The following is a 15710-nucleotide window of genomic DNA, read 5'->3' as shown; positions in this document are numbered from 1 at the left end:
TGGTGGGCCAGTGTGTGTACGCAGGGTGCAGTGCAGGACCGGCGTCCTGGCCGTTGAGGTGCCCCCACCCTGGCGCCTGAGCCGCCGAGCTGGCCCCGGGTGGTGGCAGCCGTGGTCGGCGCTGGAGGAACGTTTGCCTCCCTCCACGCTGCCTCTCTCCACCAGCGTGACCGGTGGACCAGATGGCCTGGCAGGGAGAGGCCTCCCCGAAACGAGGCTTCCCGGCATGCGTGTGGGCAGGCAGCCCTGGGAGCACTTGCTCGGGAGCTCTCACCTTGGGCCATCGTGCTCTTTGACCCTTCTCCCCTGAAAGCTGCTTGCACCCAGGCACCCTTATCCTGCCTTCTCCCACAGTGTCCCCAGTTGCACACCCAGCTTCATTAAACTTGGGCGGTCTTAAAGGAAACTGAAACCCAGCTGGGGTTTGGTTCACCTCCCGGATGGCAGGAATTTATTGCCTCATTAACAGTCAAATAGCAGCTTTAGAGGATCCCAGAGTGGGCTGACCACTTGGACTCCAAAGCAGTCTTTGAGCTGGTTTGTGACTTTCCTTGGCCCCCCGGGGGGCCGCAATGGGCGGAAAGGAAGCAGGAAATAAGATGCAAAGAGATGAGTGGGCAGAAGGAACCCTGCCTGGTGGGGGAGGGGCATTTAGGCCTTTTGTAACTCGAGCTTGTTCGTCATTTAACCGGTGACCTGGAAGACTGGGGAAGTGTGTGTTTGTATTTAACTGAGCTTTGTTCAGAACCAGGTATCGTTAGTGATTTAGATCCATTTCTTTGGTGCAAAGATGATTTCTAGCTTTGTTTAATTGTCTATCTCCCACTGCTGGACTCTAAGTTCCTTGATGGCTGTTTTTGTTTTCGTGTGTTTGTTTTGGTTTTCTTATCTTCTATTCGTGATTGTATTTCAGGCACTTCGAACAGTGACTGACACTTAGGAATTCAATTAATACGTGTTGATTGAATAAATAAATGACAGTGAATGTGTGTGTGGGTGTGTGTAGCGGCATAAACACAAAGAGCAACATCTCACGCAGAAGTCATTTATCTAACAACCTTGAGTATTTAGAATAAATGAAGAATTAAAATACCTTTCAAAAGGCCATGGATTGCCACCTAGAGGTGACCAAGCTCGCCTCAGGGTTCTTTACTCATAAGAGACCTTTCCTCTTCCAAAACCAGGTCTCCTGTCCAGACTTTTCTTGGAACAGATCCGAAATGGCAAATTAAACATGGGGAGGCACAAAGATACAGAGAAAAGCAACAAAGTGACAGCTAACGGCTTGGAAGGAAGAGAGGAGACCAAAAGCAGACGCGAGTGCCCGCTCCCCTCTGCTGGCCCCTTTGGACATGGTACCGTGTGGCACAGCATGAGATTAGTGCTCACAAAGGACCCCAACTCAGCCCCTCTCGAACCACGTCTCATGATGTTGTAAGAAGGCGAGGCGAACTTTAGTTCTTTGGGAAGCATTGCTGGGCATGGTTTAAACCACTGCCCGCTGCTTTCGTCTACATCAGGAGTCAGCACACTGTGGCCTGTGGACCATGTCCAGCTCACCGCCTGTTGGATTGGAAAGAGCTGTCCTCATTTATTCACATCCTGTCTGTGTCAGCTTTTGCTTCCCCAAGTGCAAGGGCAAAGACCAGTGAAGAAGGATGGTCCAGTGATGAACCCTTGATACTGATGACTATGCTTATGAGCCTGTATGTCTAAAATTTGAAGTAGGCCTGGAGCTACAGGGTGCCTAAGAATTACCTCCTGAGAGTCTCCATGTTGCTCAAATGTGGCCACTCTTTAAGCCAAACTCAGCATGTAAATACATTGCCCGCCCCCCCACCCCAGCGTAGGACATAACTCCTGGGGATGAGCCTCCCTGGTGCTAAGGGATTACTACCATCACCAGCTGGTGATGCAATTCTAGACCTTGAATAAGAGGGGGAAATGGTAAAGACAAATGAGTTCATATGGCTAAGAGTCTTCAAAAAAGAAACAGGAGGTCATCAGAGGGGTCGCACTTATGCACACTTCAGCAGGATCCCAGAGACAACCAAAGTAGATTCAATCCCAGGTAGTGGTGCTCCAGAGGGTCAGAGAGACACACACGTTCTACGATCATGGCAGTTAGCTCTGGGGTTCAGTGCCTTGTCAGTGGGCCCTACCTGGGAATATGTGTTCCTGAGTGTGATGGAGTTGGACTCAGATGTGTGGCAAACATCACCAACCCAGGGTCCACAGGATGGAGGAACAAAATATGGATTAGAGTGAACTTACTGGTATTCTACTACAGAACTATTGTGACTAGTAATGGAAGAAACCGTAGCAATGATCTGGAGAAAGTGGCCATGGTAGTTGCTGAGGGCAGGGAGAAGGAAGTAGAGATGAGATGTGGGGGCATTTTCAGAACTTGGAGTTGTCCTAAATGATATTGCAAGGACAGAGGCGGACATTATATATCCTGCCATAACCCACTGAATGGACTGGGGGTGAATGTAAACTACAATGTAAACTATAATCCATGTGGTGCAGCAGTGCCCCAAAATGTATTCACCAAATGCAATGAATGTGCCACAATGATGAAAGAGGTTGTTGATGTGGGAGGAATGGGAGGGTAAGGTGTGGGGTATGTGGGAACCTCCTATATCTTTTAATGTAACATTTTTTTTGTGATTTATGTATCTCTAAAAAAAAATCCCATAAAAAAAAACTTTACTAAAAATCCACATACGTATTCTCTGTGGCTTCTGTGCAAGGGTTTACTGGATTCTGAGAGTTGCTTTGTAATTCCCTCAGTTGGGCGGTATCAGAGGTCACCCATGTCCTAGGCCTCCAACCTAACTGCAGAGCCTGGAAATTTGCCCAAATCCCCACCTTCTGGAATTCTTTATCTCTGCCAGACCAGCTGCAGGGTCTGAGCAGTCTGCCTGCCTTCTTGACTGCCTTATCACCAGAGAGAAACATAATAGAGCAAAACCGCGCCAGCCGAGCTGGAGTTCTTGTAGCAGCCCAGACGGAGATGGCAATGCGGCCAGTCCTGCCTTTCTCTGCCCCCTTCCTCGCTCCTTGTCCTAAAGAGCTGTGCGAGTCAAGGACTCATTCTTCTGCTCATTCCCTCCTCCCTAAGTGCTCGCTGAGATCCCGTGATGTGAGGCCCTGAGCAAACAGGTCAGGTAGAGTCTGCTTTGTTCCCATGAAGACGAGGCATTAAATGAGGGACTGCCCAGTGGCCTGGGCAGGCGCGGCCCTGACCGGTGCCTCAAGGACTTGCGCAGGGCTTTGTGGTAGGAGGCCCTGAGCCCGGGGCCCGGAGGCTAAGGAGGGTGCAAGAGCTTGGCTGAGATCAGAAGGGGAAGTAGAAGGGCCTGACATGCACAGAGGCTGGGTTGTGGAGAGGGAGGGGTGGAGCGAGAGGGAGACCCGCGCGGGAGGGGAGAGGGCTCCGTCCCGGGGCCGCGCCCGCGTGGGAAGGGTTTGGACTGGCAGTGGGAGCCGCTGCTGTTCCAGATGGCGTCCTCCTCCTGGGTGTTGAGCGGTTCGAGGGCAGCCAGCGTGGGACGGGGCACTCACTGCAGTTGTCGGGAGAGAGGGTGGTGGCTTCCGTGCTCGGGAGGCTCAGCACGGCAGAGGGGTTGGTCTGAGGTGCGTTTAGGAGATGCACTTGGCAGGTAGCATTCAATCTCATTGACTTTTTTTTGTTTTCGCCTCTACACACTCGCGCCTCCTTTCTGAACCCTAGCCCCGTAGACAACTCCACTTTTCCATTTGGCTGAGCAAGACACTAAAATCACTCAGTGCCCCTGGAGTCAAGTTGGAGTCATTTTGGAGCAACTTTGGAGCTGTGTCTGAAATAAGAGAGACCCCCTGATTTATACAGCGAGCCTTCTGCAGATCATTTTCTGAGCTTATTCCAGGGAGGTTTCCCTGGGAAAGCCAAGAGCTTCTCCAAAAGGCTGTTTTCAGAGGGGGCAGAACTCTCTGGGGACCTAGGGGAAATTATAGGGCAGTAAAGACCTATTCATAACTGGCTCCAAACGCAAGCCACTCCCTTCTCCACACTGAAAAGTTCTTGCATCTTTTTGAAAGCCCCCCGTTTCCGTAGCTCACTTTTGAGGAGGCTGGCGGCAGGGGCACCGGTTGAGGTGAGGCGTGAATGGTGGGGTTGCACAGCTCGTACCTGCCTGAGACTTTTGTCTTCCACGCTTGACCCCGTGGAACCATCTCACCGTCCCTCGGAGGTGACAACATAGTCTACCCAGGACCTCATTGCACTTTGGCCAGATGCATTTAATTGCCTCTGGGCCTTAATATTGCTACTTAATACTGATGGTATATACATTGGTGTTAGCACCTGCTCTGGCTAGTTAAGATTTTTCACAGATTTATCTAAGTAAATGACGGCTTGCCTTCAGTGGGGTTTTTGTTTCAAGACCAGTGAACACTACATCACGATGAAAAAATCGAAAAGATTTAAAGGCATTAGAGTTAGATGATTTTCTTTATCCAGGGACTCAAAAAAGAAAAACGACAGCCTGTGTTTTCATATAAAGCTTGCTCTTAAAAAATTACTTTGTATAATTAAGAGTATCGATGACATGGAGTAATGCAGGAATGGACAGTACGGATGGGGAAACAATAGGACTTTTAATTAAAAAATGGGTCCTTAGTCTGTCATTATCCACTTTGCTTCCCATCTGTCTTCTGAAGTCAATATTGATTTTTCCTTTTTTTTCCAAGGACATGGGGCCTGTATTAGTCAGCCAAAGGGGCGCTGATGCAAAAGACCAGGAATTTGTTGACTTTTATAAAGGGTATTTATTTGGGGTAGGAGCTTACAGATAAGAGGCCATAAAGCATAAGTTACTTCCCTCACCAAAGTCTGTTTGGAGCAAGATGGCTGCCGACGTCTGCGAGGGCTCAGGCTTCTCGCCTGTGTTCCTGGGGCTTGCCCTTCTCTGGGTTCAGGGTTCCTCTCTTCCCAGGGCTTGCTTCTTCCTGGGCTCAGGGTTCTCTCTTCCTGGGGCTGGCTTCTCTTTGCTTTGTGTGCTGACTTCCCGGGGCTCCAGCTAAAGGCTTCAGCATCAAACTCCAACATCAGAAACCCTCAGCTCTGTCCTTCGCCATGCCTTTTATCTGGGAGTCCCCACTCCTTGGTGGCTGGGGACTCAACACCCCAATCTTAACTCAGTTTATACCCAGGTACAGATCAGATTACAAGCATAATCCAGTATTTCTTTTTGGAATTCATCAATTATATCAAACGGCTACAGGGCCCAAGGGGCTAAAGGGACCCTTCCGCAATTTCTCAGCAATCTCGTTCTGTTTACCAGGATTTGAACTCAGTACTCAGCGCCTTGGGAGGCAGTGGTCCTGCTGAGTGGGGATCTTTGTACAAAGACTTGGGGCAGGGAGGCCTTGGCTTGAAGGAGGACTTGGAGCAACAGATCAAGGGTTTAGATTTGTGCTTATTTTAGAAATAACCAACCCTCTGTATCTATTGCGGTATTGGTCTAAAGACTAAATTTGCTGATGGCTGAATTTGGAAAGGAAATGCCTTTGGTGTCCTCAGCATAGTAGTTGCTTGGGTTTGCTGTATTGGAAGGAGATAACTCATTTCAGGAGAGGACGCCCGAGATCCCGACTAGGGCTGGCTGCCACCTCTGGTATATGAAAACTGTTTACGTGTTAGTTCCACACAGGCCAGCTTTTCCACCATGATGCATGTCCTCGTGAACGAGAAGCTCCGTTTTGCTTCCTTGCCATCAGGCTTGTCGTCATCCCACGCACGTTAGGACTCGTGCCCAAATCACTGCAGTGAAGACTGGCATGAAAATGAATATATACTCTCCATAAAGTCCTTAAGTTACTGAAATTGAGGCTCTAAACTTGTAGCCATGCAGGCGACTGGTGGGACAGAAGCCAGCTCTGTCGCTGACATGCAAACGCAGATCCTTTTCTCATAGTTGACAAGGCCCTCGTCGCATCAGCCACAACAGTCGTGTAGTAGTCTTGTCGGCGCTTGACGCGTTTGACAGGCCACAAAATCTCAAGTCAGAGAGCTGTGTCTAGGCCTGAGAGGTGGCCTGCGGATTCGTGGAGTCGCAGCCATCCACCTGGAAGGGAGAGGAGCTGGCCAAGGCGTGGTTTGGGTTTATGTGGGGAAAAGCCAGGAAACAAACAAGAAAGCCTTTGTCCCGCCATCACAGCTCCCGAAGGCAAAGGCGTTAAAAGGTCTAGCATGTCCTTTGCAGCGTCATGACGGGAAGTGCCCTTGGTGGAGTTCCTGGGCTGTCTTGGGGTGCACAGGGGTGCTGTCCTGCTTAAACCAGAGCTATCGTGCCTTTTTCTGTTTTCTGGTTTTTAAAAAAAATCGTGTTTCTGTATAAGACTTTATTTGAGAAAAAGGATCCTGTCCCCCCTTCAAAAAACAATTCCTAAGAATCCCTTCTTTCTAGGAACGCTGGTGCTGAGCTCTTCTGTGCTGGAGTAGGGCAGGCACCCTGGCCACTTGAGGGACCCTGGCCTCCTTTTCCATTTCAGCAAGTCCAGAGTACATGGCTATACCGCGGCGTACCCATGTTTCTCCTGTATTTCTAGGTTTTCCCATTGGCACGTGGACCCTCTCCCTGCCAGCATCCAGATCACTTAGACGCACAGATAATCTTCACAGGGCCCGAGAAACTTTAGGGTGCAGATATAGCTTGTGTTTTCGGATAAGTGGTATCATGATGTATATATATTCTTTTACAGCTCAAAATGTAAGCTCTAAGTTGCATTTTTTAGATCTATCCGGGTTGACCCATGTGTGAAGGAGGCAGTTCTCCTCCTCGTTAGTCTTCGCCCCAGCTGGGGTTGACCCCTCCACTGTCCTGCCCTCCCAGCCCCCCACGGCCTCCACACGCAATTCAGCTCTGGAGGAGCTGGATTGGCCCACGCTGTCTACATACATGGAGATGCTGTGAAATATATATTTTGAGCAGCTACCCGGAGGACATGGTAGCTTTTTGCCCCCTTGGATGCTCTTGCGTCGTCGGTCTTGTGACGTTGACTGTGTTTGTACGTCATCTGTGACCGAGGGCTCAAGGGAAAGGCGGTTCCAGGCTTTGTTGTTTTCGTGGTGAAGAGGGACCTGCACCCTACTGTTGACCGGAGGCAAGGAGGAGCTTCAGCTTGCTCCTGGCGAGACCCCCATTCCTCCCCGCCACACGACCTCGAGCGTTACCCCCAGTTCTCAGGGACGTCAGAAGCAGGCACGCCGAGCCCTGCCGTCCCTGTCTGTGCCACTCATCATGGGCAGCCCCCGGTGAATCTCCTACTCTAGTCCATCTCCCTCTTCCCTCCTTCCCTGCTCACCACACGGAACTCTCATCTCACCATCAGCAAAGTCCCCTCCATCCTCAGCCTCTTCTCTGGAAGGCCCTTCACCCTCTTTCCCCAGCTGCTCCCGGCCTCTCGAGTCACGTCTGCTTTGGCTCCCACACCCCCGAACCACTAAATTGGGTGCTTGCTGTTCGTTGCTGCTTCTACACCATCATTCATCCCTCCTCTCCGAAATACCCAGCTCTGCGGCTCCTGCCGTCCCAGCGTGACTGCGACCGTCTCCCATCTCTGCCTCCTGCCGCCATGTTCCTTTAGCACTTTGGCACTGGGTGCGCTCTCTGCACCATCCCTGCGTTGCTCAGAATGCGCAATGATCTCGATGTTCTCGTAAGTGATCATTCTGGTGTTCTGGCCCCATCAGGTCCTTGACCCCTTCCCCTGATGGTCGAGCCACCATTTCTGTAGGTGTCCTGGACTGGTTCTGATGGTGATTACTGGTGGTCGTTGTCGGGCACGACCCCGGCTTCAGAATCGGGTTAGGCCTCCCGTTCTTTGATGACTGCCTCGTTCTAGCTCACTCCTTCTATCATCTTTTTTTTTTTTTTTTTTTTTAATAAAGGGTATTTATTTGGGGTAGGGGCTTACAGATACCAGGCCATAAAGCATAAGTTACTTCCCTCACCAAAGTCTATTTTCACATGCTGGAGCAAGATGGCTGCTGATGTCTGCGAGGGTTCAGGCTTCCTAGGTTCCTCTGGGCTCAGCTCCTCTATTTTCTCCACAAGGTCAGCTGTAGACCATGAGGTTCTCCAAGCTTTGCCTCTCTCCACAAGGTCAGCTTAGACTATCAGGCGAACGGCTCTGTCTCTCTCTTTGGGGCTCCAGCTTCAGCATCAAACTCCACCTTCAAAATTCCAACATCAAAAACCCTCAACTCTGTCCTTTGCCATGCCTTTATCTGTGACTCCCCACCCACCAAAGGGTGGGGACTCAATGCCCTACTGGCACAAGAGGTTGACATGATTACTTAATCAAGCAAACCTCTGAGTCCAATATAATCTAATATGCCCAGAGGAAAAGATCAGTTTACAAACATAATCCAGTATTTGTTTTTGGAACTCGTCAATAATATCGAACTGCTACACCTTAAGAAAAAAATGCCTAATCATATTCATAACTCATAAAACTAAAGCCCATATTCTTTTTTTAACCTTATCAATTATATAGTACCTTCTTTGCTTTTGATACAAAATATTACTATATTATTAACTATAGTCTATAAGTTATATTTTTCTCATGTATCATCATATTCTTAACATTTAGTGGTAGAGCATTCCTGCATTTATATTACCACAGTCCTCATCTACTGTTTTCTGTTTTTGTTTTTTTTTTGCCAGCCAGGAAGTCATTTATTGGAGGGCAAGGGTCAGGGGAGGGCAGTGCTGGCACAGCCCTCATGAGTGCAGGGCCTGCCACTTGTCCAAGGGGCCACGGTTGGGGATGTACTTCACCCCACAGTCATGCAGGATGAGGCACTTCTTGGCCACCATATCTTCGAATTCGTCAGCATTGAACTTGGTGAAACCCCACTTCTTGGAGGTGTGGATTTTCTGGCAGCCAGGGAACTTGAACTTGGCCCTGTGCAGCGCCTTAATCACATGCTCCTTGTTCTGCAGCTAGGTGCAGATGGACGTGATGACCTGGCCGATGTGGACCCAGGCCACTGTCCCCTGAGGCTTTCCAAAGGCACCTCGCATACCCATCTGGAGCCTAGATTGGGGATGGCACGAGGTCACAGACAGGACCAGCAACAGGCAAGGGCTGTCTCCAAGGTCCCTTAGGGCAACCTGTACGGGCAACAGGCCACATGCACTACTAAGGAAGCTGCTGTCTGCAGCCATTGCACACCGGACCCCCATGGGGAGAGGGGGCCGGTCGGCTTAATTGGTTGCAGACTCCTTCTATCATCTTTACTCCAGAAGTATTTGCTCTCCACCGAGGCCTAAAGTCCACTGATCCTACCATCTTTTCTCTCTTTTTCACTCACCTCATGTCTTCACCAGCCACCGTATCCAGTGTAGATTCCTTCCACTTCTCATAACGCTAAGTCATTTGCCCATCTCTCTCCTCGTCCTACTTGCCAAATGGCAGCTCTTCTCCTTTGCTCCTGAACCCAGGGGGAGGAAAGGCAGAAGCCTGGAGACTCTCAGGTCATGGACATCACCCGTAAGCAGGTTGCAGCCTTAGCGGCCCGCACACCATCCACTCCCCACCCCCATCAGTCATTTCAGATCTTCCCTCTTCCTGACCCATGACGCCTCCCTCCCCGTCCTCCCTCTCCGCTGAATGTCCGCAGGCTCCTGCCATCTACCCACCGCCCTGCGCCCAGGCATGTACGCATACCTTCCTGCCCGACACGGTGGATGAGTCGTGGGCTTGTTCTCTAAGGCCAGCCTTTCTCTGAGAAGCTTCACAATCGTCCCCTCTTACTTGTTTAAGGACACTCTCTGCAATTTCCCCCTCCGTCTGTGTCATCATTTCTTCCCTCTCTATTGGATCATTCCCTTTAGAATGTAAAAGTGCTATTAACTTTAAGGAAAGCTTCTCTTATCAGCAGAATATCCCTGTCTACATATAATAACATGACTTCAAAATGCTGTTTGACCTAATGTAAGGGGGAAATGGAAAGGAGAAATGAGAATATAAGGCTATGAGTCTCTAAAAAAGAGTCTGGAGGTTGTCAGAAGGAATGCCCTTATGCACAACTGAGCAGAGTCTAAGAGACAGATAAAGTAGATACAACCCCAGGTATTGGTTCCTTTGAGGGCTAAAGAGACCCACGGGTTCTATGGTCATGGCAGATGGGGTTCACTGCCATGACAGATGGCCCTTCTTTGGAGCTGGTGTTTCTGTGTGATGGAATTGGACTCAGAGGGGATCTCTTTTCACAAGACTTGCATGCTACTTTATTGGAATTGTAGTTGGTGCTGGGGTTTTAGATATATTTAGGGGACTTGAATCTCTGGACTGATAATATGACACCCAGGCCCAGAGCCTCAACAGACTTCAGCTCCTACACTTTGATTTATTGGACTTACCCCACTAAGCTAACATCGAGTTGAAGAAGGTCAACCACCACACCATGGAGCCTAGAGTGTCTACAACTGAAAGCAGGAGGAGTGCATCCAGTATCCATGTGGAATCTAAGCCCCACTTGACATAGATGTGCAATGGACACAACCAATCCAATGTCCACAGAGAAAATGTGGAATGGGTGTGGGAAGGGTAGCCATGGTGGCTGCTGGGTTTGGGAAATGGGAGGAAGAGATGAGATGTGGAGACATTTTCGGGACATGGAGCTGTCCTGGGTGGTGCTTCACGGACAATTACGGGACATTGTAGATCCCCCCAGGGCCCACTGGATGGAACGTGGGAGAGTGTGGGCTATGATGTGGACCATTGACTATGGGGTGCAGTGATGCTCAGAGATGTACTTACCAGGTGCAATGGATGTGTCACGATGATGGGAGAGAGTGTTGCTGTGGGGGGAGTGGGGGGTGGGGGCGGTGGGGTTGAATGGGACCTCATATTTTTTTAAATGTAATTTTAAAAAAATAAATAAATAATTAAAAAATAAAATAAAATAATTAAAATATTAAAAAAAAGAAAAGCGTCTCTTGACCTTATATTCCCCACTAATTATTGTTCCCTTTCTTTGATCTTCTTCATAACAAAATTCCTTAAAAACGTCTTGTTTTTACTGTGTCTCCAACTTCTCATCTGCATCCTCTTTTCAGACGACTTTGTTCAGCCTTTAGTTGCTACTGCTTAACCAGTAGCTCATCAGTGACCCCGTGTTGCTAGATCATAGTTGATAGTTTTACTCCATTCATTCACGCTCTATTTGGTGACCGTCGACTATGTGCAAGACACTGTCCTGAGAGTTGTGCATGTATCAACTCATGTAAGCTCTTGAGCTTGGTACCAGTATTATCTCCATTTTATAGACGAAGAAACTAAAAAGCAGAGAGATTTGGAAATTTAATCCTATACCCCAGAATTAGTGCACCATGGTCAATTCTCAGTTTCATATTACTTGACCAATTTTCAGGGTTTACCAGCTGATAATCCCTCTTTCTTGTAGCACTTCCTTTACCTCTTTTTCTTTTCTTTTTGAACATCACTCTTTTTGGTTTCTCCTTTTACTTCATTAGGCTGCTCCTTCTCAGTCTTTTTTTCTTCTGGTTCCTTCTTTATTATTATTTTTAAAGATTTATTTATTTATCCCCATCCTCCCCCCCCTTGGCTCTTCTCTATGTCCATTTGCTGTGTGTTTTTCTGTGTCTGTTTGCCTTCTTGTCATGAGGCACTGGGAAACTGTGTCGCTTTTTTGTTGCATCATCTTGCTGCATCCCTTCTCCGTGGGTGCGGTGCCACTCCTGGGCAGGCTGTGCTTCTTTCACATGGGTCGGCTCTCCTTACAGGGCGCACTCCTTGCACATGGGGCATCCCTATGCGGGGGACACGCCACTCCTTGTGCGGAGCAGCACTGCACGTGGGCCAGCTCACCACACGAGTCAGGAGGCCCTGGGGATTGAACCCTGGACCCTCCATATGGTAGGCGGATGCTCTGTCAGTCGAGCCACAACCGCTACCCTTTTCTGGTTCCTTCTGATCACTCCTAAATAAGTAATGGAGAGGTCAGCCATCAGCCTTTTCCTCTGTGTACATCCCTCTCTGTGTCACCTCTCCGGTCCATGACTCTACACTGTCTACGTGCTGTGGACTCCTGAAATTGTATCTCCAGCCTGGCCCTCGTCCCTGAACTCCAGACTTGATTTTCTCCCTGACCCACTGTCAACTGTTTACCATCCTCGGCCATCCCCCTCAAGCCATGCTGGCTCCCTGCTCTCCCTCGGAGACTAACAGCGCTCCCACCTTCGCACCCCAGACCTGCATGGTGCATCTCCTCGCGTCCTTCAGCTCACTGCTCAAGTGTCCCTTGTTAGCGAGCCTACCTCTGGCCATCCTACGCAAAGAGTAGTCCCTCGCCCACCCCCGAAATCTGTCTCCTTCTGCCTCGCTTTATCGTGCTACATGTGTTACCATGTGCCATCTTATATTTTTGCTCATTTACGTGTTTTTCTCCAGAAGAATGCTCCAAGACAGCAGGGACTTGATTTGGCCACTGTCATTGCCTATTGCTGGCACATAATAGGTGCTCAGGAAATATTTGTTGAGTGAATGAATGAGTCATTGAAGGAAATGAAAAGACAGATGACTGTTACAACTCCATGTTTTTAGTTTTATAAAGTGAATCTCTTTGTCACATGTTCAAAGTGAATAAAATAATAAACTTACAAGTGAGTCCTCTTTGCCTTTGCCTTGTTTTAAGGTATTTATAGATACATATAAAATTGTAATACAGTTTTACAATATGCTTTCAGTTGATAGTAATAAATGGAAATACTTTAAATAACAGCATTAACAGGTTATGGTTTTGCGAAAGGACCACAGTATTTTAAAAAGTATTTTGCTACTTCCCTAAACCTTTGAAATGCATAGTACTCATTAGTGTTGCATTATTTAATAGAAATAAGCCAAAAAGAAAAACCCACCCTGATATTAGCTACCTAGGATTTAAAGGTTTTTTTTAAATAGTGTCTCAATAATATTGGCTTAATGAATTAGGTTCCAAGAAAAATGGCCAGGCTTAGTTAACAATAAATCAGGTTATACTGTTTGTAGAAAAAGCAACTAAAATTCTGCTTGTAGATAATAATGTGGAGAGAGCTGGCGTTAACTCACCACCCACAGCTGGGCTCTGTGTTCAGCTTCCCAGCACGGCGTGGTTAATATTGAGCGTATCTGTGTTTGAAGCTTAAAGAACACACTCATTCGGTCCTTTGAGGACATGCTTTTGCCTCAAACCAGTGGCCATTGCACCTGAAACGCACTTACAAAATCACTCTCCCGAAAGGCATTGTCTGAGAACACTTAAAAAAACAAAACCTGGTGGGAGCCTCTTAACCGCCAAGTCGGTAGTGGAAAAGAGTGTCGAGGGCTTTTTTCTGGTGTACATAATCGCCCTGCACGTTTCCACCTAAGGGTGCCACCTGCTGAGGCGGCGGCTGCCAAGCCCCCTGGCCTGGAGCGACACCTGGCGCGTGGGACCGCGGCCTGCCCGGCCGTCGCGAGGCGCGCCGGCTCTGCCCTGGACGTGCCGGCACAGCGGGGCCATCCGTCTGGGTGGACAGGAGCTGGATGAGGACATGGCTCTTGCCAAGACAATCTCCTTCTTTCTGAAGGAGAGGCCTTGGGCTTTTTCTGCATTTCCTGCCAGCCACCTCTGGGTGCCCAGAAGGTCTTGCGCGCGGAGTCACGGATCACCACGGAACCCTTCACCTTCTCCAAAGCCCACCTTCTGCCTTGAGCGACGGAAATGTTCTCCGGCCCCTCCGAATGTGCTTGATTGCACCCTCAGCCTACCCGGGGCTCTGGACTGTCCTGCAGAGCGGTGCCTGTCCCTCTGCCGGCCTTCCTGGCCCTGGGCGGACTTAGGCGTGTGGCCGAGGTCTGGGTGAAAGCTGCCTTCCGCGCGTTCTCCGGTCGTGCGTGCTCTGGAGCTGCGTCTCCCATCCCCTGGCCCCGGAGCGCCCTGCACCAGGATCCAGATCTGGACTCCGAGGCCGGTCCTGGTTGTGCCGAGAGACCCCCAGGTCCGCCTTGGGGCAGGCGCCTCTTGCCTTTGGCCCACTGCTTTGGGGTGACGCTGAGATCCCAGGGAGCTCGCAGGAGAGGCTCCCGGTGGCTCCAAAGCGTGGGACGACCCCTTTGCGAGTGCAGATGGCATGGGATTCTGCTGGTTTGTCCCTACTGGAAAATTCTGCCCCTCTGCCTGATGACACAGCAGTGGGGAGAGGAGGGCGGGGAAGTGACTTCCCACCAGCGTCCAGCGGGCCTGGGCAGAGCACGAACGAGGTTGACCTTACCGCAGGCCAGGGGAGAAGCGGAGCCACATCTGGCTTTATCTTTTCTGGGCTTTCCTGTGTGACAAATTTGGCCGAGAGTATTTCCCCTGGGTGTGGAGGGTCTGGAGAAAGAGCTGGGTGTGTGGATGGACTTAGCACTTGGTCTCGGCCTTTGGCCCTCGTGTTCTGTTATCCCCTGTGAGACTCGGCCCTGAGCGCTCCAGCTGAGAGCTGGTCGGTGCCCTGGGCAGCTCTGGCTTCGGCCCTGGCTAGGCTCTTCCTGTGCTGAACCCGCTACACAGTCTTGTTTGTAGTAATAGCAGTGCACTTGCAGCACTCTTGTCAAAGTGCTTTTACATCTGTTATTCTATTTAACCTTTATATACCGTCAAGGAGTAAGTATTAGCCCTGTCCAACTGATGAGGACGCCAAGGCTCAAAAAGATCGAGTGATCTGGCTGAGGTTATGCAACTGGGAGATGGCAGTGCTGAGAATAAATCCAGGTCTACAGGCAATGGAAATGCGAAAACAATTTCTAGAGAAGAGGGCAATGCCTAGACTTAACCCAGGTCCGTAGATGATGGCATGCTGAGATAAATACAGGTCTATGGAAAATGCCAGCGCCTAGGCTAAACCTGTGTCCATAGAAGATGGCAATGCCCAGACTAAACCCAGGTCCTTAGAAGATGGCATGCTGAGATAAATACGAGTCTATGGAAAATGCCAGCGCCTAGGCTAAACCCGGGTCCTTAGAAGACGGCGATGCCCAGACTACAATGTCCGTCTTCTGAAGGCAGTCGAGGTCTCTGCTTATTCTAACGTCACTTCTTCACCAGCTCCCTGGATGTAAAGAAAGGGCTTCCTCCTGGTTTGAATCTGTGATTGTAGAATTTTCTAAGAGTCCGTAAGGGCTGAGGCCATCTTTACTTGCCTGCACCTACCACAGGACCTGGCACCTATTAATAAATGTTTGGTAAGCTAGTGAATGAAAAAGGGAATGAGTAAGTATATTGGGCGAATAGATTAACCAAGCAAAAATCTATTTATCTGCATTCGTATTGGAAAGTACTACCTGTCGTATCTTCTTTTAATGGGTTTTAAAATGTGGCCCTGTGGGGGGGATCTGCCCTAAATCTTTTCTTTCTTTGGATGGCTTATTGTCTTATAGTTAGCCAATGGGGTGCTGATGCAAAGTACCAGAAATCTGTTGGCTTTTATAAAGGTGTTTATTTGGGGTAAAAGCTTACAGTTACAAGGCCCTAAAGAGTCCAGCTCAAGGTTGCGTCTCACCAAAGTCAGCTGCCACGTTGTTGAAGCAAGATGGCGGGCGATCTCTGCCTGGTCTCTCAGGGCTGCCGATATCAGTCTCTGGCACAAGGCTGTTTCCTTCTGGTCCTTCTCAGCTGTTCTGTTCTCTTCAGC

At 49.4% G+C, this 15710-nt stretch overlaps 1 protein-coding gene and 1 non-coding gene across 2 annotated transcripts in view; one reads left to right on the top strand and one right to left on the bottom strand.

The window, feature by feature from the left end:
- Window positions 1-15710, top strand: part of KIF26B (kinesin family member 26B) — a 468194-nt gene that overhangs the window by 152549 nt on the left and 299935 nt on the right. The window lies entirely within an intron of this gene.
- Window positions 9137-9271, bottom strand: LOC111764634 (small nucleolar RNA SNORA70). The gene has a single exon (XR_002797203.1). It is a non-coding gene; the product is annotated as a small nucleolar RNA SNORA70 (small nucleolar RNA).

The sequence above is a fragment of the Dasypus novemcinctus genome, chromosome 13, assembly GCF_030445035.2.
Source record: "Dasypus novemcinctus isolate mDasNov1 chromosome 13, mDasNov1.1.hap2, whole genome shotgun sequence".
NCBI lineage: Eukaryota > Metazoa > Chordata > Mammalia > Cingulata > Dasypodidae > Dasypus > Dasypus novemcinctus.
This window is presented reverse-complemented; position numbering and strand designations above follow the sequence as displayed.